Genomic DNA, 21,545 nt, shown 5'->3' on the forward strand with positions numbered 1-21,545 from the left:
GAGCAACTAAGCCCATGCACCACAACTACTGAGCCTGGGCTCTAGAGCCCATGAGCCACAGCTACTAAGCCCGCATGCCACACTACTGAAGCCCACGTGCCTAGAGCCTGTGCTCTGCAACAAGAGAAGCCACCGCAATGAGAAACCCTCACACCACAACGAAGAGTAGCCCCCCACTCACCGCAACTAGAGAAAAGCCCTCGCGCAGCAATGAAGACCCAATGCAGCCAAAAATAAATAAATAAATAAATAATTAATTACATCAATAGATTTAAAAAATATTGACCCATGCTTTTTTCTGTGGGGTTAATCCTACTTGATCAAGATGTTTTGTTTTATTTTTTTTGGCTGTGTTGCATGGCTTACGGGATCTTAGTTCCCTGACCAGGGATTGAACCTGGGCCTTCGGCAGTGAAAGCACAGAGTCCTAACCACTGGACCACAAGGGAATTCCCAAGATGTATTATTATTATTTTTTATTTATTTATTTTTTTTGCGGTACGCGGGCCTCTCACCGTTGTGGCCTTTCCCGTTGTGGAGCACAGGCTCTGGACACGCAGGCTCAGCAGCCATGGCTCAAGGGCCCAGCCGCTCTGCAGCATGTGGGATCTTCCCGGACCAGGGCACGAACCTGCGTCCCCTGCATCAGCAGGCAGACTCTCAACCACTGCGCCACCAGGGAAGCCCTAAGATGTATTATTTTTTATTATAATTATAGGTAAACTTTATTGAACACTATGTGACAAGCACAGTTCTAGCTACTTAATATTTGTTTGCATTTAATCCTCATGACAACCCTTTGAGGTAGGCATATTATAACCATTTGTCAGATGGGGAAACTGAAGCACAGGGAAGTTAAATGATTTGCTGAAGTTCACTCAGGAAGGGGTGGAACAAGGGATGTAGCAGGCAGCCTGGCTCTAGAGTTGACACTCTTAACTGCTATACTATAGTGTCTAACTTTTATTTGCTTAACTAATATTTTATTTACATATTTGTGTTTCCATTTATAAGTGAAAATAGTTTGTACTTTTGAGACATGATTCACATACCGTGAAATTCACCCTTTTAAAGTATGCATTTCAGTGGGTTTTAGTAGTCACAAGGTTTTGCAACCATCACTATACTATTTAATTCCAGATTTCCATCACCCCAAAGAGAAACCTTGAACCCATGAAGAGTTACTCCCATTCTCCCTTTCTCCAGCCCCTGGCAACTACTTGTCTAGTTTCTGTTTCTATGGATTTGCCTGAGTCAATGTTTCATATAAATGGAATCATACACTATATGGCTTTCTGTGGCTTCTCTTATTTAGCATAATGTTTTCAAGGTCATCCACGTTGTATCAGAACTTCATTCATTTTTATGGTTGAATCATATCCCATTGTATGGATAAACCACATTTTGTTTATTCATTCATCCAATGAACACCTGTTACCACTTTTTGGCTATTAATAGTATCGCTGTGAACATTTGAGTATGATTTTTTGTGCGAACATATGTTTTCAATTCTTTTGAGTATATACCTTGCAGTGGAATTGAAGGTCATATGGCATGCTATGTTTAATTTTGAGGAATTTACCTTAATCCAAGTTTGGAATCAAGGTTAAACATGTGCTTCTACTTCTTACTAAAATGGCAAAATGGCATGAGCTGCTGCTTCTTCCCCAGGTCAACACCTGAAGAGACTCTAGCTGAAACAGATATAGAAGATAAGGAACCAAGAGAAAAGAGAGAAACCCCTGGAAAGACGTTTTTTTTTCTTTTATTGAAGTATAGTTGATGTACAATATTATGTAAGTTACAGGTGTACAATATAGTGACTCACAATGTTTAAAGTTTATATTCCATTGATGGTTATTATAAAATATTGGCTATAGTACCTGTGTTGTACAATATATCCTTGTAATTTATTCATACATAATCCTTTGTACCTCTTAATCCTACCCCTATCTTTTTTTTTTTTTTTTTGCGGTACGCGGGCCTCTCACTGCTGTGGCCTCTCCTGCTGTGGAGCACAGGCTCCAGACGCGCAGGCCCAGTGGCCACGGCCCACGGGCCCAGCCGCTCCATGGCATGTGGGATCCTCCCGGACCAGGGCACGAACCCGTGTCCCCTGCATCGACAGGTGGACTCTCAACCACTGCGCCACCAGGGAAGCCCTAATCCTACCCTTATCTTGCCCTTCCCACTTCCCTCTGCCACTCGTAACCACTCGTGTGTTCTCTATATCTATGAGCATGTTTCCTTATTGTTATATACACTAGTTTGTTGTATTTTTTAGATTCCACATATAAGTGATATAATACAGTATTGGTCTTTCTCTGTCTGACTTATGTCACTTACCATAATACCGTCTAAGTCCATCCATGCTGTTGCAAATGGCAAACTTTCATTTTTTTAATGGCTGAGTAGTATTCCATTGTATATATAAACCACATCTTTTTTTAATCCATTGATCTGTTGATGGACAGTTAGGTTACTTCTATACCTTGGCAATTGTAAATAATGCTGCTACGAATATTGGGGTGCATGTATCTTTTCAAATTAGTGTTTTCGTTGTTTTCAGATATGTACCCAAGAGTGGAATTGCTGGGTCATATGGTAGTTCTATTTTTAGTTCTTTGAGAAGCCTCCATACTATTCTCCACAGTGGCTGCACCAATTTACATTCTCGCCAACAGCGTAGGAGGGTTCCCTTTTCTCCACATTCTTGCCAGCATTTGGTATTTGTGCTTTTTTTGATGACATTCTAACAGGTGTGAGGTGATGTCTCATTGTGGTTTTGATTTGCATTTTTCTTTTTTTAAAAAAATATTCATTTATTTATGCCGATGATCTTAGTTGCTGCATGTGGAATCTTTAGTTGCAACATGCGGGATCTAGTTCCCTGACCAGGGATCGAATCCAGGCCCCCTGCATTGGGAGCACAGAGTCTTAGTCACTGGACTGCTAGGGAAGTCCCTGAATTTTTCTGATAATTAACGATGTTGAGCATGTTTTCACGTGGCATGTACATGTCCTCTTTGGAAGAATGTCTATTCAGGTCTTCTGCCCATTTTAAAATTGGGTTGTTTGTTTTTTTGATGCTGAGTTGTATGAGCTGTTTATATATTTTGGATATTACCCCCTTATTGGTCATATAATTTGCATATATTTTCTCCCATTCAGTAGGTTGTGGAAATACTATTTTTAATTGGTGTGCATACATACAAGCATGTGTGTATAGCCTGAGACAGAGGGTAGCCAGTAGGGCTACGAAAGGATAAATTAGTAAAAAGCAGTTTAGGGCTTCCCTGGTGGCGCAGTGGTTGAGAGTCCGCCTGCCGATGCAGGGGACACAGCTTCGTGCTCCGGTCCAGGAAGGTCCCACATGCCACGGAGCGGGTAGGCCCGTGAGCCATGGTTGCTGAGCCTGAGCGTCCGGAGCCTGTGCTCCACAACGGGAGAGGCCACAACAGTGAGAGGCCCGCGTACCACGGGAAAAAAAAAAAAAAAAAAGCAGTTTAAATTCTGCTTTTGTTTCCCCTCCACCATCACTTTGGTTCAGTTTTCCCCTGGCCACTCGTTGCAGAAATCTGGGGTCATGGCCCAGACCTGTGGGGTTAGGATCACAGTGATAAAATCAAGATAGTGGGAAATAGGACGTCACTGGTGGTGCAGTGGTTAAGAATCCGCCTGCCAATGCAGAGAACATGGGTTCGAGTCCTGATCTGGGAAGATCCCACATGCCGCGGAGCAACTAAGCCGGTGCGCCACAACTATTGAGCCTGCACTCCAGAGCCCATGATCCACAACTCCTGAAGCCCTTGCACCTAGAGCCTGTGCTCCGCAACAAGAGAAGCCACCAAAATGAGAAGCACGTGTACTGCAATGAAGAGTAGCCCCCGCTCACTGCAACTAGAGAAAGCTTGCACGCAGCAATGAAGAGCCAACGCAGCCAAAAATAAATTAATTAATTAAAAAAAAAAAAGAATCCGCCTGCCAATGCAGGGGACGCGGGTTTGATCCCTGGTCTGAGAACTAGATCCCATATGCTGCAACTAAGAGTTTGCATGCCACAACTAAGGAGACGGCGAGCTGCAGCTAAGGAGCCCTTACAACAAAATAAATAAATATTAAAAAAAAATGTTTTTGGAGAGAATTCGAGAAACAAATCCAGGAGATACTGTAAGAAGTAAGGTTAACCAAGGTCTATAGAAAGGTTTGCTGCAGTCTTTTTTTTTTTTTTGGCTGCGTTGGGTCTTCATTGCTGAGCGTGGGCTTTCTCCAGTTGTGGCGAGTGGGGGCTACTCTTCCTTGCGGTGTGAGGGCTTCTCATCGCGGTGGCTTTTCTCTTGCGGAGCACGGGCTCTAGGCGCATGGGCTTCAGTAGTTGCAGCACGCAGGCTCAGTAGTTGTGGCTTGCGGGCTCTAGAGCACAGGCTCAGTAGTTGTGGCACATGGACTCAGTTGCTCCACATGTGGAATCTTCCTGGACCAGGGATCGAACACGTGTCCCCTGCATTGGCAGGCGGATTCTTAACCACTGCGCCACCAGGGAAGTCCTTGCTGTAGTCTTTTTTTTTTTTTTTTTTTTTGCGGTACGCGGGCCTCTTACTGCTATGGCCTCTCCTGTTGCGGAGCACAGGGTCCGGACACGCAGGCTCAGCGGCCATGGCTCACGGCCCTAGCCGCTCTGCGGCATGTGGGATCCTCCCGGACCGGGGCACGAACCCGCGTCCCCCGCATCGGCAGGCGGACTCTCAACCACTGCGCCACCAGGGAAGCCCCTTGCTGTAGTCTTAAAACAACAAAACAAAAACAAAAACTGAATACCTTCCTCTCCCTCAAAAAGGAAAACATATTTTATAATGGCCAACTATTAAAATTTTGGAGAATATCATCATGATGGGTGAAGAGACACAAAGGAACATGAAAGCATGCTAAAGTTCTCATGTTAGAGGAACAATATAAATATCAGGTTTAAATTCAAAGAGGTTTAATTTGGAGGTCAAATTAAATAAAAGAGAAGGTAGAAATGTCTAAATATATTAATAATTGCAATAAGCAAAAAGGGACAAAACTCACCAGGTAAAAGTCAGGGTTTGTCAGATTGGATTAAAAAAGCAAAATTCATGGGCTTCCCTGGTGCGCAGTGGTTGAGAGTCCGCCTGCCGATGCAAGGGACACGGGTTCGTGTCCCGGTCCGGGAAGATCCCACATGCCGCGGAACGGCTAGGCCCGTGAGCCATGGCCGCTGAGCCTGTGCGTCCGGAGCCTGTGCTCCGCAGCAGGAGAGGCCACAGCAGTGAGAGGCTCGCGTACCGCAAAAAAAAAAAAAAAAAAAAAAAGCAAAATTCATGAGGCCATGGAAGAGAAAAAAGAGACATTTCAGGTAAATTTTAACCAAAGTAATCTTGTAAAGATATATTTATGTCAGAAGAAAAATAAACTTTAAGACAAAAAGCATCATTGGGGATAAAGAGGACCACTATATAATTCAGTTCACAAATAACATATAAAAATTTTAAACATGTATGCTCCTAAGAAGATGGCATAAACATACACACAGCCAGCATTAATAGGCTATATGGAGAAATTGCTAAATTCACCATCATATGGAAGGATTTCAATACATCTTTCCCAATTAATGATAGGTCAAGAAGACAAAAATAAAAAAATCAGCAGAGTTCAAGAAGATTTGAACCATACGATTAACCAACTCTTCCTAACGGACATATGTAGAATAATGCATTCAACTATTAGAGAATTTATATATTTTTCTCAAGTTCTTTGAACTTTTACAAAAATTATGTCACAAGTGTTGGTGAGAATGTGGAGAAATATGAACTCTCAGACACTGCTGGTGGGAATGTAAAATGGTTCAGACACTTTGGAAAGCAGTCTGCCAGTTTCTCAAACAAGGAACATAAACAGAGTTCCCATGTAACGAACCAATTTCACCCCTAGGTATACACACAAGAGAAATGAAAACGTATGTCCACACAGAAACAGCCAAAAGGTGGAAACAACCCAAATACCCATTAATAGACAAATGGGTAAACAAAATATGGTATATCCATACAATGGAAGGACTTTATTTTGCCATAAAAGGAATAAAGTACTGATACATACTACATTTTGGATGAACCTTAAAAATATTTTGCTAAATGAAAGAAGCCAGTCACAAAAGACCATGTATGATATGATTCCAATCATAGAAAATTCCTGACTATGGAAATCTATAGAGAAGAAAGTAGACTAGTGGTTGCTTAGGACTGGGGATAAGGAAAATGGGGGGTCAGGAGGATGATGGCTAATGGTACCAGGTTCCTTTTGAGGTAATGAAAATGCTCTAAAATTGACTGTGATGATGATTGCAGATACCAGTGAATACACTTAAAAGCATTGAATTGTACACTTTAAATGGGTGAATTGTATGTTAGGTGAATTTTTCTTGGTAGCTACATAATATTTTATTTGATTGTTTCTAATTTTTTGCTATACAAAAAAATGCTTCAGTGAGTAACTGTACCTATACCATTTTACATATGTGCAAATATTTCTGTAGAATAAAATGTTAGATTTGAATTGCTAATTCTAAGAATATGTTATGAATCTGTTATTCTTATAGATGTTGTCCAATTATATTCCATTAGAGGTTGTGACAAGTTATAGCTCCATCAGTGGTTTATGAGAGTGCTGAATTTTTCGCAGTTTAATCAACACAGTGTATTATCAAACTTTTGATTTTTTATTTATCTGGCAAGTATGGTATGTTAATTTTACCTCAATAGAGCTGTTAGCTAGCCATAAAGCAAGTCTCAACAGATTTAAATAGGTATCATAAAAACATGACACGGGGGTGGGTGGTGGTGATGTGATGAATTGGGAGATTGGGATTGGCATATGTACACTAATATGTATAAAATAGATAACTAAGAACCTGCTGTATAAAAAAATAAATAAAATAAAATTCAAAACAAAACAAAACAAAAAGCAGAGTTAACACAACTGGGATGTTTTATTAATATTATTTCCCCAATAAATATATTCTGTGGTCATTTATTTTAATTTACACAATATCTTAGATCCTGGATATTGGGTGGATATTAAGTATCATTTTATAAACTGTACATCTTACAGTATAAATCAGTCATAATATTTAGAACTTTAGTACATAACTTCAAAAATAAGAGAATAAACATTTCAAGAGGACACAAATTTGATGCAATGAGGTAAAAGTTATCAAGAAATAATATGCTGGGACTTTCCTTGTGGCGCAGTGGTTAAGAATCTGCCCGCCAATGCAGGGGACATGGGTTCGAGCCCTGGTCCGGGAGGATCCCACATGCCATGGAGCAACTAAGCCCGTGCACCACAACTACTGAGCCTGCGCTCTAGAGCCTGCGAGCCACAACTACTGTAGCCCGCGCACCTCGAGCCGGTGCTCCGCAACAAGAAGCCACTGCAATGAGAAGCCCGCGCACCGCAAGGAAGAGTAGCCCCCACTGGCTGCAACTAGAAAAAGCCCATGCACAGCAACAAAGACTCACCGCAGCCAAAAATAAATAAATAAATTCATAAAAAAAAAGAAAGATAATATGCTACCTGTTCTTATTAATTTGGTTTAGTTGAAACTTCTTTTTGAAAAATTACAGCAAGGGAGATACACAATTAAAAACCATTAAAAAAAAAAACACAACACTATTGTTAGAAGTTATTAGAAGATAATAAAAGTTAAATTAAAAAATTAAAGTTAAATAAAAGTTAAAACAAATATATTTAGAAATTTAAAAAGAAACAAATAAATCATGAGTCAAAGAAGAAATCAGGGCTTCCCTGGTGGCGCAGTGGTTGAGAGTCCACCTGCCGATGCAGGGGACACGGGTTCATGCCCCGGTCTGGGAAGATCCCACATGCCGTGGAGTGGCTGGGCCTGTGAGCCATGGCCGCTGAGCCTGCGCGTCCGGAGCCTGTGCTCCGCAACGGGAGAGGCCACAACAGTGAGAGGCCTGAGTACCGCAGAAAAAAAAAACAAAAGAAGAAGAAGAAATCACATTGGAAATAGAAAAATACATAGAACTAAGTTATTATAAAGATATTACATTTAACATTTGTAGGATGCAGAGAAAATAGAGTCTCAAGGGAAATGTATGGCTTTAAATGTTTGTATCAGAAAATAATAAAAGATAAAATTAATGACCTAAATGTAAAAGAAAAAATTGATAAAATAAACCTAGAAACATAAGGATGTAATAACCAAAATAATTAATGGTAGAAATCAATGAAAAAGACCCAAAGTAAAAAAATTGTTTGCTTTTCAATTTGAAATCAGTCACTTTTTATTAACTGACTAGATTATAAAAATAATCATGGTAGACACCTTAGTTCATCCTTCTAATAAGCCTGTTCATCTGGTCTTCTCTGTTGCCAGCAACTCCACATTCCAAAATGGGTGGTCTTTTTCTTCATTCTGCCTGTCGGAGAAGATAATTTGAAGGGCTGGAGGAAGTTGTTTGCTTCTTTGAAGTGTTTTCTAACAGTATAAATCTCATGCATCAGATCCTCCACTCAGATGATTCCAAATATACCAAGACATCAAGCAATCAATGTGTTAATATGTCAGGGCAATTCACTTCTTGTTGATTTTTCCATAACTCACATTTGTAGATCAATTCATTTACTGGCTTCAAATTCTGGTACCCCCAGGCAATACATGGTTCCACAATCCTCACAGTGTTAACCTGAGCTCAAAGAAGGTGCTATTGAAGATCCCGCGAAGGCAAAGAACCTGAAATTCCTTGCGGACATTTGAGCTCATACCACTGATACTGATGACAAATGCCAATTTGGGTTTCTCAGGTAGATAGAAGTTGCCAGCTTTTCCTGTCATCCTAGCCATTCAAATCTCAGTCTGTACGTCTGCCTATATTCCTTGTGATAGTACTTAGCTTTTTTGTAAGGTAAGCTTCCTCCTTGCATTTCACAGCATTTTTGGGGCAAACTTCTTTTTTAGATGCTTGATCAGCAGCTCTGTAAAATTCCTTCACTCTTAAGGGCTTCTGACACAGCAGGAAGCTTTTTCTCCTTTTCTGCACCCTCCATGGTTCCAGATGTAAAAGAGGAAGAAAAAATGTCTTTCTTTTTAAAAAACTAACAGAGTAAACACATCTCTTGTGAGATTTAATGAGAATAGAAAGAAAAGCACAAATAAATAATATTGTAAATAATAAAGGGGCTATAACTACAGAGAAAACTTAGATTTAAAAGATATTAAGAGGGGCTTCCCTGGTGGCGCAGTGGTTGAGAGTCCGCCTGCCGATGCAGGGGACACGGGTTCGTGCCCCGATCTGGGAGGATCCCACATGCCGCGGAGCGGCTAGACCCGTGGGCCGTGGCCACTGGGCCTGCGTGTCCGGAGCCTGTGCTCTGCAACAGGAGAGGCCACAACAGTGAGAGGCCCGCGTACCGCAAAAAAAAAATAAATAAATAAAAGATATTAAGAGAAAACTGTTGTAAACTTATGCCAATAAATTTCCAAATTTATATGAAATGAACAACTTCCTCGCAAATATAACAATTAAAATTGACTCAAGAAAAACCCAAATGGCAAGTAATCTTATAATGATTAAAATTATACTCTTGAGAATTTATCCCAGAGAAATGAAAATTATGTTCACAAAACAAAACATCTGTACACAATTGTTTATAGCAGTTTTTCTTGTAATAGCCAAAAACTGGAAACAAGCAAAATGTCCTTCAATGGTTGAATTCAATGGTTTAGCAATACCAGTGAATACTAGTTAATTCAGCAATGAAAAAGAACATTGATACATGCAACATGGATAGAACCGAAGGGAATTATGCTGAGTGAAAAAAGCCAACCTCGAATGGTTACATACTGTATGACTCCACTAATACAATATATATATTTTTAAAATTCTTCATTGAATCTATTTATTTATTTTTGGCTGCATGGGGTCTTAGTTGCGGCACGCAGGCTTCTCTCTAGTTCTGGCGCGTGGGTTTTCTCTTCTCTAGTTGTGGTGTGCAGGCTCCAGGGTATGTGGGCTCTGTAGTTGTGGCGTGCAGGCTCTCACGTTGAGGTGCATGAGCTCAGTACTTGCAGTGGGTGGGCTTAGTTGCCCCGTGGTGTAGGGATCTTAGTTCCCTGACCAGGGATCAAAACTGTGTCCCCTGAATTGTAAGGAGGATTCTTTACCACTGGACCACCAGGAAAGTCCCAATATAACATTCTTGAAATAGCAAAATTACAGAGGTGAAGAACGGATTAGTGGTAGCCAGCAGTTAGATAAGGGGTGGGGGGAGGAGTGGTTATAGGTGTAAAGGGGAAGTAGGAGGATCATTGTGGTGATGAAATAGTTTTGTACCTTGATTGTGGTGGTGGTTACACCAGTCCACACATGTGATAAAATTGTATAAAAGTGTACACCCATACACCCAGAAATGAGTGCATGTAAAACTGGTGAAATATGAATAAGCCATGTGGGTTGCTCCAAGGCCAATCTTCTGGTTTTGATATTGTACTATAGTTATGCAAGATGTTACCATCAGGGAAAACTGGGTGTGAAGGGTAAAGAGGATCTTCCAGTACATTTTTTTGCAACTTCTTGTGAATCTATCATTATTTCATAATGAAAGGTTTTTAAACATTGGAGCAGTAAACAACTTCCAACAAAGAAAACACCAGGCCCTGATGGCTTTACAGGCAAATTCTGTCAACTTTCAAGCCACAGATTATTCTTATACACAGATCATCTTATACAACCTCTTCCAGAGCACAGAAAAAGAGGGAATACCCACCTCCTGCCAACTCGATGAGGCCAATATAACCTGATACCAAATTCAGATAAAGTTAAAACAGGGAAAAGTTATTACAAATACATTTTACTTGTGAATATAGGTGAAAAGATCCTAAACAAAATATTAGTGAATAATATCCGATAATGAATAAAAGAAATAAATACAATGACCAGGTTGGGGTCATCACAGGAATAATATATATACATGTTAGAGTATCTATAGATGTCATTTACTGTAATAACAGATTAAAGAGGAAAAAGAAACCCATATAAACATTTCAATAAATGCAGGAAAAGTATTTGACAAAATTGAATATAAATTAAAAATAGAATGGTAACCCGAAGAAAGCACCTATAAAAAACATACAATAAATGTCATCATAAATATGGAAGCTTTAAAAGCATTCCCTTTAAAATTATAAACCTGATACACATGCCAACTATTGCTATTTCTACTCAACAATGTGATGGATGCCCTAGCCAGTGCAATAAGAAAATAGTAAGAGGTTCGTGGCATAACTATTGTAAAGGAAGAGATAAAATTGTCATTATACTCATATGACATGATTATTTTCATTAAAAAACACAATAATCTCTAGACAATTTACTAGAGTAATAGAAGAATATTGCAAGGTAGTTGATTATAAGGTCTGTATACAAAATTGCCAATTGCTCTTCTATACACCAGTAACTTCATATGATGTAATTATAAAAAGAAAACATTAAAATAGCAACAGAACTATGACACAGGAGTAAATCTAATAGGGTATAAGATCTTTAGATATAAAATTATCTAAAAGTATAAGAAAAAGTTATAGGGACTCTCCTGTTGGCGCAGTGGTTAAGAATCAGCGTGCCAATGCAGGGGACACGGGTTCAGGCCCTGGTCCGGGAAGATCCCAAATGCCGCAGAGCAACTAGACCTGTGCGCCACAACTGCTGAGCCAGCGCTCTAGAGCCCGTGAGCCACAACTACTGAGCCCACGTGCCACAACTACTGAAGCCCGCGTGCCTAGAGCCTGTGCTCTGCAGCAGGGGAAGCCACCTCAGTGAGAAGCCCATGCACCGCAACAAAGACCCAACATAGCCAAAAATAAATAAATAAAATAAATTTTAAAAAAAGAATTAAAAAAAATGCAATACATAAAAAAAAAAGAATCAGCCTGCCAATGCAGGGGACATGGGTTCGAGCCCTGGTTGGGGAAGATCCCACATGCCACAGAGCAACTAAGCCCGTGCGCCACAGCTACTGAGCCTGCACTCTAGAACCTGTGAGCCACAACTATTGAGCCTGAGTGCCATAATTACTGAAGCCCGTGTGCCTAGAGCCCATGCTCCACAACAAGAGAACCCACTGCAATGAGAAGCCCACGCACCACAATGTAGAGTAGCCCCCACTCGCCGCAACTAGAGAAAGCCCGTGTGCAGCAACGAAGACCCAACACAACCAAAAATAAATAAATAGAATAAATAAATTTTAAAAATAAATAAATAAAATTGTCAATATATACTTCCTTCCAATACTGTTTTTGTTCTGTCCCACAAATTTTGACACACAGTGTTTTCCTTATTATTTGTTTCTAAGTTATTTCCTTTATACTTTTTAAAAAACACAGTGGTTGCTTAAAGATGTAATCTTATAGTGTCCAACTTATAGAATTTGTAGTTTTCAACAATAAAAAGGTTTTAACTTTCACATCTTATGGTTGGAGAACATGGTCTATATGATATTGATTTTTTGGAATTTGTTGTGGCTTCCTTTATAGTATTATGCATGTTCTATTTTTAAACATTTACTATGTATGTTTAAAAAGTATGATTTTCTGTTGGTTGAGAATAGAATTCTACATATAGCCAGTAAAATGAGCTTTTTGTGTTGTTCAGATTTTTTTTAGGCCACTTGGTGCTTGGCTTTTGGGATCTTAGTTCCCCGACAAGGGATGGAAACCCAGGCCCCCTGCAATGGAAGCACAGAGTCCTAACCTCTGGACCACCAGGGAATTCCCAAATCTTTCAATATTTATTGGAATTACTCTTAAGACTTTTTTCCTGCTATGTTATTTTGTATTTCCTATTTCCTATGTAGTAAATAGGATTGTGTGTGTGTATATATATATATATATATATATATATATATATTTGTACTTTGCATGATGAGGTTTTCTTCTGCTAGCTTGAAAGTTATAAATGCTATTTTATTTTTTGGGAATTGCCTTAACCTTAAAACTCATACTCATGTTTATTTAATTCCTATCAGTTTCTAAAATCTATCTATACTGACATCTCCTAACAAGCCAGTGCTGTTACATCTTTTTCATATGCCATCAGATTCCTCTGTGAGGTCATTTATGGACGTATTGTCTAGAACTTTAGTTCTGGGATTTTATTAATAAACTTTCTAATTCTTTTTCTTTGGTATTAGCTTTTCTTTTTCTCTCTTTCTTCCTTCCTTTCCTTTTTTTTTGGTCAAAACTATACTTTGCTTCCTCCATTTCTCGCATGTATTGAATTTGCTTCAGTTTTGTTTTCATTAAGGCTTTCCCACTTCCCTGATTTGACCCCATGTCTCTGGAGGATGGGTGAAAAGACAGTCACCATCCTCTCAACCCTCACCGACATACCAGTTTTAATTTTCCTCAGGTTTTTCTTATTTATAATTCATAGTGCTTCTTGACTCTGTGGCTTTATTTTTTTCATTAGTTTTGGTAAATTAGCCCTTTCATGTCAAGTATTTCGTCTGCCCCACTCCTTCCTTCCTGTCCTTTCAGTTTTCCAGTGCCCTGTATGTTAAACAGTCTCATTCTCTCCTCTGTAACTCTATCCTTTCTCTCTTTCCTACCGTTTTTGCCTCTTTATGTTTCATTCTGGATATTTTCTTCCCACCTCTAAATTTACTAATTCTCTCTTCAGCAGTGTTTAATCTGCTGTTAACCCCAATCCATTGGGTTGTTAATTTCTATTATATTTTTCTGTCATAGAATTGGCTTTTGTCTGTAATTTCCAGTTTTCTGTCAGAATTATCCATCTTCCATTATCTTCTTGAACAAACAAACAATTTGATGACTTCAATATGAGGTTCTTTTGCATGCTTTTCAATTGTCTTTCGTTGTTGTTATTTTTTGTTCATGTTATCTTGTCTCCTAGTATGCGTGATTATTTTTGTTTGTTCACTGAATATTATATTTGCATAAGTGTTCATAAAAATAATTTGAGGCCTAGATAACGATATCTTTAGAGAGGATTCACTTTGTTTCCTTTTCTTTTTTTCCTTTAAAGACTTTTTTAATGTGGACCACTTTTTTTTTTTTAAGTCTTTATTGAATTTGTTACAATATAGCTTCTGTTTTATGTTTTGGTATTTTGGCCATGAGGCATGTGGGATCTTAACTCCCTGACCAGGGATCGAACCTGCACCCCCTGCATTGAAAGCCGAAGTCTTAACCACTGGACTGCCAGGGAAGTCCCTCACTTTGTTTTCTGCCAGGTTCTTGGGCACTGGCACTCTGGGATCACTTTAAGACAATTTCAGTGTTTGAGATGTTTTGAAGTTGAGTTTCAATCTTTGTAAGAGCTTGTCTACTCTATTCACCTTTGCTTTTAGGGTACAGTCTGTTGGGATCCCAATCCAAAGTGAGAGCTGTTTACTAGGTGCTTTCTCTCAGCAGGTTCTGGACTCCAATCTCTGTTCTGCTAAGTACCCAAGGCTGTTGTAAGCATCATTCTGTCTCTTAGCTACCTCTCAGGAAAACTATGTCTCAAGAAATGCCCCACCCGGAAAAGTAGTCCTAATTATGGGGCTTACATTCCTCAATCTCTCTCCTTTCCCAGATCCTGGCTCAGTAATTCTTCACTAACTTGTTAACTTTCCAATGATTTCAAGAAGAGATTTTCAGATTTTTCCAGTTTTCTAGTTTTCCTCAGTGGGAGAGTTGATCGGAATTACTTAGTCACCAATGTTAGAAGCCCAAACCCTCCCTCCCTCCTCTGTTCCTATGGGAAAAGCACTCTAATAACCAAGATTTGCTAAAAAACAGAATGACAATGGAAATGTTAACAGTGTAACAATTACCCAAGTACCAAAACAAAGAGTGGAAGTGCAACCCAAGGGAGAGTCTACAAATATACAAAAACACAAGTGTAACACAGTTGAAAAAGCAAAGCAAATCGACACTGATAACAAAGCATCTTTCCAGAAAATCGGGGGTGTCCCAACTTTGCTTGAGAATGCTTTATATTCAGTTTACAAATACAATATTATAGTAACATTTATCACCCAATAGCAGTTGGCTGTAAGAGAGTGAAAGTCTGTGGAATTGAACAGCATTGGTCCACTCCAGGATTTGTTCTCAGCTGTCAGCATGGCCAGTTTGCTGACTCACTGGTGAGCCTCAGACCATACGTGGAGAACCACTTCCACCTGAAGGAAGAGGTAACATTTGAAATTCTTGAACAAAGACATTCTTGAATGGCCTTCACTAAATGTTTCTGTCTGAGATCTCTCTTTGTCTGATTAGGTTACAATGGAATGGATTACTGATTAGATTAGAACACTCTTCCCAAATCCACCCTAATCCTCATCCCAGGTCAGTTTGATTAGATTCTTGGTTTTTGAAAACTCCCAAAGATTGATTACATTATCTGTTATGCATGGGTTTAATCAGTTGAATTGTGGAGATTTTCAAGATTTAGGGATGATTTCGACAGCCTCCTGAACAGACAACTCTCAGCAAATAGCCTTAGATAACACACTTGGATAAATACTAATCTGGTTCCATAACCTCCCAAGTCTCAGTTTTCTCATTTTTATTTAAAAAAAATTAATATCTATTTGTTTATTTTTATTTTGGCTGCACCGAGTCTTAGTTGTGGCATTTGGGTTCCTTCATTGTGGCATTCGGGATCATTAGCTGTGACATGCAGAATCTTTTCAGCTGGGACATGTGAACTCTTGAGTTGCGGCATGCATGTGGGATCTAGTTCCCTGACCAGGGATCGAACCCAAGCCCCCTGCATTGGGAGCGTGAAGGCTTAGCCACTGGACCACCAGGGATGTCCCAGTTTTCTCATTTTTAAATGGGAATAATAATGTTGCTCATATCATAGGTATTTGGGGTGTTTTAAATGAAATAATGTATGTAAAAGTCTTACAGTGCATGGCACACAGGTAAGCATTTGATAATAGGATGTCTCATGAGTTTGTTGCAGGTGATGTTGTGATAGAGTTATTTTGGGGGCCTGGCGGGGGCCTAAGGTTTTTTGAGAGCAGTTCCTTAAGGGAAAGCAGGGCTGGCTGGCTGGTATTCTGTTGGGCTTTGGAGAGGCCTGGATGGGGTGTGGTACCACATGACTGTGGCTAAACTGATAATGGAATCTCGGACTGAGTAATGAAAGCTAAAGCTTAAAATTGAGCTAATCATGGATCTCAGAATGACATCATGGAGCACAGAGCCTGGTAAAGTTCTGGAAATTTTGTAATTTTCTCATGTCTGCTAAGCTTCCTCCTCTTATATGTTTTTCTAATATGGCTACTCAGCGCATTCCACTGTCCTGGCCCCATGGGGCTAAATGCTTTATCTGCTTTATTTCATTTACTGCTGTTATATTAACCTTATGTTCCGTGGGAGAAAACTGGAGGCTCAGAGAGGTAAGGAAGTAATTTCTGGTCTGGCTTAAGAGCTGGGATCTTTGAATACAACATATTACTTTTAGGACCATTGGATTTGAGAGTTGTCACTCTAAATGGCTGTTGAATTCATTCATTTAACAAACACTTAATAAACAATGACTCTGTGCCTTGCACTAAGCTGCTCTCTGGGGATTCAGAAAGGAATACAAGACTACAACTACAATAAAACAGCTACATTTATTGAGTGCTAATTCTCTGTCAGGCACTTTATATATGTTAGTTTATTTAACCGTTGTGACAGTCCTGTATGTACCTTATTTTGCAACTGAGGGTGCTGACACTCAGGAACTTGTCCAAGGTCACATAGCCTGGAAGTAGCAGATCTTTAACTTCCAAGTCTTATCTTCTTTTTCAGAAATAAAAATCTCACCCTTTTATCTTTTAAATAAAAAATAACATAAAACAGTAATGTCTCCTCAAACAATATAAACAATGTGAGTGCTGATTTTCTCACAAAACTTGCCAAAACACGGTGTTAATGATCATTTAAATTTTTGCCAGTGTATTTAATAGATGAAAATATATTTCAAAGTTGCATTTCTTTTTATTATTCACTTTTTCTTATTTTTATAGCTTTAGTGAGATATATTTCTTTCTTAAAATATTTATTTATTTATTTTTGGCTGAGTTGGGTCTTTGTTGCTGCATGCAGGCTTTCTCTACTTGCAGCGAGAGGGGGCTACTCTTCGTTGCGTTGCGTGGGCTTCTCATTGCAGTGCCTTCTCTTGTTGCCACGCACGGGCTCTAGGGTGTGCAGGCTTCAGTAGTTATGGCTCGTGGGCTCAGTAGTTGTGGCGCAGGGGCTTAGTTGCTCCGTGGCATGTGGGCTCTTCCAGGACCAGGGGTCGAATCTGTGTCCCCTGCATTGGCAGGTGGATTCTTAACCACCAGGAAAGTCCAGATATATTTCAAATAATATAAACTTCACCATTTAAGGTGCACACAGTTCAGTGGTTTTTAGCATATTGTCAGAGTTGTGCAACCATCATTATAATCTAATTTTATTTGTTTATTTGGCTGCTCTGGGTCCTTGTTCCCGCGTGGGGGATTTTCAATGGGGCATGTGAACTCGTAGTTTCGGCATGTAGGATCTAGTTCCCTGCCCAGAGATCGAAGCTGGGCCCCCTGCCTTGGGAGCGGGGAGTCTTAGGCACTGTGCCATCAGGGAACTCCCGGTTATCTATTTTATATACAGCAGTGTGTATGTGTTAATCCCAAACTCCTAATTTATCCCTTCCCCCCCTTCCGCTTTGGTAAACATAAGTTTGGTTTCTATGTCCGGATTGCTCTTTTTTAACTGATTAGAGAATTTCTGTATTTATCATGAAGATTAGCCATTTGTCTACCACAAGTATTACAATATTTTAAAGCTATTTTCTCGCTTATTCATTGATGGTGGCACTCTTACTATATAAATGTTTAATTTTCCTTCAATTTTTAAAGGGATGTATTGATTTTGATTCATTATAAACATTTCCCCTCTCTAATTAGAAAGCTTTCTCCCCCTATATCCTCTTGTGGTCTTTTATAGTGTTGTGGTTTGCTTATGTTTTCAATCCATCTTGGGTTTAGTTTTATATATAATAACTATATCTTATGAAATACTACTGATTTTGAAAAGTCACTTTCATCAAATGGCCATTTTCTATTTCTATTCATTTTCGGAACTGGACAGAATGACAACAGGTAACACTGAATGAGTGCTTACAAACAAGGACAGCTTTGAATCTTTGATTTGGGTTTAATGTTCTGCTATCTCCATCTTGAAATTCATTAACAATTTTGAACAAGGGGCCCTCACACTTTCATTTTGCGCTAGACCCCGCAAATTCTATAGTGGGCCTATTTACAAGTACCAGGCACTGTACTAAGCATTTCACATTATTAAATGGAATAATAAGCCATATTATCCACTTAATCCTCAGGGCAGAGTTAAGTAGCAATTCTCATTTTCCTTTTCATTTTACAAATGGGGCAATGGAAGCAGGAAGATTAAGTAAGTCCACAGAGCCAGAAAGTTGCAGCAACGGGGTTTGAACCCAGCTCCTGTCCCGCCAGAGCCTTGGAATAAGCGTCCATTAATCCTGCAGGCCGTTACAATCTGGAGGTGAAATAGGGAGGGCGCGGAGGCGGGTGGCGCCTCGGCTAAGGTCACTACCCTGACACCGCGTGCCCAGCTTCGTGCGGTGCTGGGCCGGGAACCGGTCACCGCGGGCGCTCCGGTGTGGGCTCGCGGGACTCCTCCTGCTGCCCGCGGCGGCCCGCGAGGGGACGGCGCGCGCTCCCCTCGCGGGCGGCCACTCGCGCGCGCAGCGGTAGTGTTGCCTGCGAGTTTCCCAAGTTCACACAGGCCCTGGGTTGGCATGGCAACCAGGCAACCTGTTCCACAGCCGCCTGCCTTCTCCACACATGCCGCTGCCAAAGCCAGGGCCGGGGCCCGAGCCTATCCCATGATGCACAGCGCCAGCCCAGTCCCCAGTGGGCCGCCATGTTGTCGGAGTGAAAGGTAAGGGGGAGCGAGAGCGCCGGAGAGAGAAGATCGGGGGGCTGAAATCCATCTTCATCCTACCGCTCCGCCCGTGAGTACCCGCACCCCGCCAGCCCCAAACGCTGCTCCGGACCCCCAGCGAGCAGATTATCCCTTTGTATTGGTGTTTGAGAGCGGCTGGGGGGGTGAGAAGGGCTTTGGAAAAGCCGCCGGGGCCCTGGCTGAGGCTTCTCACTCGCTGTTCCTCGTACATGTTTTGGAGTCAGCAGCAAGGCCCCTATTGTTATCAAAGGAGGGAGGGGGTGGGGAGCTGGGTCGAAGCGAAGAAAATGCCGGGGGTTTAGGCCCGGGCCCAGGGCATAGACGTGTCTCTACATTTCTGCTCGGCCCCGTTGGAGCCCCTGAAGATTGATGTTGCCATTCGGGTTGCTTTTTTGATGGGTTTGCGAAGCCCCGAGTCTTCTGTGTGGCCATGAAGTGTAATTCTGTGCCACTCAGGATTTCTTCGACTTCTTGAGCTTCCGTGGCAGCGCCGAAGCAAGAGGAACAATAAATCGCTTTAGAAGCAGCCGTGGCCCTCGTCTGCAGACGAGACCCACCACGGGGGAACTTTGCGATCCTTAAATGTGGAGAAGTAGGCGATCAGGAAGTTTCAGATCGCTTTTTAGGCTCCTGGGTACTTGTGGCCTTTTGTTTCTGTGAGAGCTTGTTTTTGGTCGGTTCTTCCTCTTTGAGCCTCCTTGTGTTGGTGCGTGTCTGTCTTAACTCTAAGAAGCGTTCATGCCTTCGTAGTAGGTAAACAGATACACAATACTAGATAGTTTTTAGTCCTCATGGACGTCCTTGGTAGACCTAGATCGTTTAATACTTGTCGGTACCACTCCCACGTCAAGTGAGGAATACACTCCCGTACCGCCCCCCCCCGCCACTATATTCCCCCCTCCCCCACATTATCAGGAAAGGTTTTATCCTCCCCGTAAGTTGAAGGGTTGTTACTCTTCATTGTCCAATTAAGAGAACACTGTTCTTAGTTACATCAATTCGTTCACTTCCTTCTCTGCCTGAGATTAAGAATGGGATTTTATGAGGCTTTTTTGGGATTCTCTTTTAAAGTCAGTTATTGCTGAAATCATAGGTTTGTGGTTTTAGCTTTTTGTTTGTTTTATGAAAAAAAATCAAAACTCACCAAGATAGACGTGGGTGGCTCCCGATGCAGTTTTAGTAAGCAAAATAAACATTTTGACCCGTTGCTAGTTTTAACTTTATAAAACACTCTTGGGTGCTGTTTATTCTTTATCTGGATTTTTGGGAAATACTGGATTCTGAACTGAGCATTTTGCCTTAGCCACAATTGGATTCATTTTGTTCAAGGCCACGGCTTTTTGAAGTTGTGTTTGAAGCTTAGTTTGGGTTTGAGATGAACTGCTTTAAAATAAATTTATGACCACAGAATTTTTTTTTTCCAGTGTGGTAAAAATAAACACCTTTTAAACCACAAAGAATTTTAGTAAATAAAAGGTGAGCAGTGGAGATAGATTAGATCACGTTCCTTTGTTTGAAATAAAGCCTATTAGTGATATTAAAACAAAACAAAACAAAAACAACTTTGGTGTAAACAGTTTGAAAACTGTGGAAAACTAGAATCAGCACTTATTTTTAGTTGCTTAAAAACTTATTTTTATAATGTACCATTTGTAAAAAAGAAAAGTCACATTTCAGGTGCTAACACATAACTTTTTAGTGGGTTTGAGAGTTCCTTAAAAGCCATCAGCAATTTAAATGTTTTCTATTATTTAAGTGACTGATTTCTTAATTTTTATGTTGTAGTTGCCAAGATATTACAAAACTACCCAAGACACTTGTTAATTGCTTAGGTATTTGCTCACTTTCAAAATGTCCCTTCTGCCAGGTTTTCTCTTGTTTGAGAAACTGCCTTGCCTCATTAGGTAAAGCAGGAAGTCTCAGGGGATACAGATAGCTTTACAAAAGCCAATTGTTTCGTTTGAACATTTTTATAGAACCCTCCCCCCGCCTCCCCCTCTCCCCCCCATGCCTTGATAGAATGAAGTTGTGGTCGGGTGTGTTTCAGTGGTGAATACCTTTTTCATTCGGAAGTTCTTTGTTAAATAAGTATTACGGCAAATCTTTACAGCAAATCTTTTATTTCAGAAAAGGTTGCATTTGCTATTTTAGGAATCTGCTTAGGGACTGGAGCTCCATTGCTTTAACTGGTGGGAACTGAATTCCTTCGGCCTCAGCATGGTGACTTTGAATTTACCAAAAACTTTTATATCTATTATTTTGATTAAAAAAAAAAACTTGTGAGTCACAGAGAAAGAATTTCTTTAATTTTCTAGATGAGGAAACAGGTTCAGGGAGGTTGTAGTTTAGTGGTAAAACTTTAGTTTTAGGATTCCTGGTTAGCTCTACAACAAAGACGGTTTGATACTCCCTTGTGGAAGAAAATGGGACTGGCTACTATTGGTAATAAGAGGGCAGTGAGTTCTTTTGAAAATCAAACAGGAAGGCATTAGGCTGGTTAGGACTTTGCTAGTACCAATGG

At 40.4% G+C, this 21,545-nt stretch overlaps 1 protein-coding gene and 1 pseudogene across 14 annotated transcripts in view; one reads left to right on the plus strand and one right to left on the minus strand.

Moving 5' to 3' along the window:
• Positions 1-8,369: 8,369 nt before the first annotated feature.
• On the minus strand, positions 8,370-9,090 carry LOC113622408 (60S ribosomal protein L7 pseudogene; annotated as a pseudogene).
• Positions 9,091-18,954: 9,864 nt separating this feature from the next.
• PUM1 (pumilio RNA binding family member 1) overlaps positions 18,955-21,545 on the plus strand; it is a 127,996-nt gene continuing 125,405 nt past the window's right edge. For 13 of the 14 annotated variants that reach the window (XM_027109369.1, XM_027109377.1, XM_027109371.1 and 10 more), the window contains exon 1: positions 18,955-19,073. The gene's annotated coding sequence lies outside the window, so the exon portion shown is untranslated. The remainder of the gene's footprint in view (positions 19,074-21,545) is intronic. The other variant, XM_027109383.1, reaches the window with a different exon arrangement.

The sequence above is a fragment of the Aethalodelphis obliquidens genome, unplaced genomic scaffold (genome assembly GCF_003676395.1).
Source record: "Aethalodelphis obliquidens isolate GAN/ISIS:26980383/991018 unplaced genomic scaffold, ASM367639v1 scaffold9, whole genome shotgun sequence".
Taxonomy (NCBI): domain Eukaryota; kingdom Metazoa; phylum Chordata; class Mammalia; order Artiodactyla; family Delphinidae; genus Aethalodelphis; species Aethalodelphis obliquidens.